The sequence below is a fragment of the Adiantum capillus-veneris genome, unplaced genomic scaffold, assembly GCF_014529385.1.
Source record: "Adiantum capillus-veneris isolate H3 unplaced genomic scaffold, ASM1452938v2 Hic_scaffold_872, whole genome shotgun sequence".
Classification (NCBI taxonomy): Eukaryota; Viridiplantae; Streptophyta; class Polypodiopsida; order Polypodiales; family Pteridaceae; genus Adiantum; species Adiantum capillus-veneris.
Window position 1 is genome coordinate 45,959 of NW_028221846.1, and position 1,399 is coordinate 47,357.

A 1,399-nucleotide genomic window follows, 5' to 3' on the forward strand; every position below is an offset into this window, starting at 1 on the left:
ATAGGAGAAAGAATTAGTTCCTCACTTATCATAACTCTTCTTGCTAGCATACATAATAGCATAGTAATGAAGAAGAAGGAGATGGCAAGCTTCATCATTGAAGCATGGCTCTTGGTTGGATTTGCACTCCATAGCCAAGAGTGTTGGTGTAGCCTCTATACCTCTACTTGCTTGGAGAAGGAGAGGGAGCTCTTGCACTTTGCATAGCACACAATGAGAGTGTTTGTGAGTGTGTGTGTGTGAGTATACCCCCTAAGAAACCCCCTAGCTTGCTTGGGTTGAGGCGACCCCCCCTTGTAGCTCATGCTTGAAGCTCATTGGACCCCTCCAAGCCTAGCCAATCACAAGCAGGAGGCATTACAAGCAGCAAGGGTAGCCTTGGGACAAGTGTCCCCCTTTCCCCTTTGAGAGAGAGGACTTGATAAATGCAAAATCAATTAATTAAATCTCCTAAATTATCATTGGACCCCTTGGGTGGCCAACCAATAGGCTTTAGGCACACCATGAGGGCAACATGAGGAGGAACTTGACAAGTGTCCCTTTTGCTTTCTTTGTACCATGCATGCCTTGTGTGAGTGTGTGTGTGTGTGTGTGTGTTCTCTCTCATCCCCCCTCTTGTAGGGCTTGACCCTTCCTTGTAGGGATTGAATCTTGACCTTTTGACACCTCAAGCCCCTCATACATAGGCCCAGTTCCCACCACAAGCTTGGCCTTTAAGCACTTTAAGCTTGGGCTGGGTTTTCACATCAAGTGCAACCCTAGCATCTCAAGCATGTCAAGCACCTCAAGAATCTCAATCATCAAGCACCTAAAGCATCTCAAGCACCTCAATCATCAAGCACCTCAATCACCTTAGTCATCAAGCATGACAAGTAGGACAAGCCGAATACGCCAGCTACACCCAACATGTGAAAAGTATGCATAAGGATGTTGTGCTCAGCCTAGAATACGATCATGAAGTTGAAAGTACCAGAAATGCCCAGAGGCATACCGTAAGAGAAACTTCCTTGACCAATTGGATAGATCAGGAAGACGGCGGCAGCAGCTACGATTGGAGCTGAATAAGCGACAGCAATCTAGGGGCGCATACCTAAACGGAAGCTTAGTTCCCATTCGCGACCCATGTAGCAAGCTACACCAAGTAGGAAGTGAAGAACGATCAGTTCGTAGGGACCACCATTGTAAAGCCATTCATCGACGGAAGCCTGCTTCCCAGATTGGGTAGAAGTGTAACACAATAGCTGCAGAAGTAGGGATGATAGCGCCAGAGATAATGTTGTTACCGTATAGCAAAGAACCAGAAACGGGCTCGCGAATACCGTCAATATCTACGGGAGAAGCTGCGACGAAGGCGATGATAAATACAGAGGTTGCGGTTAGTACAGTGGGAATCATCAAG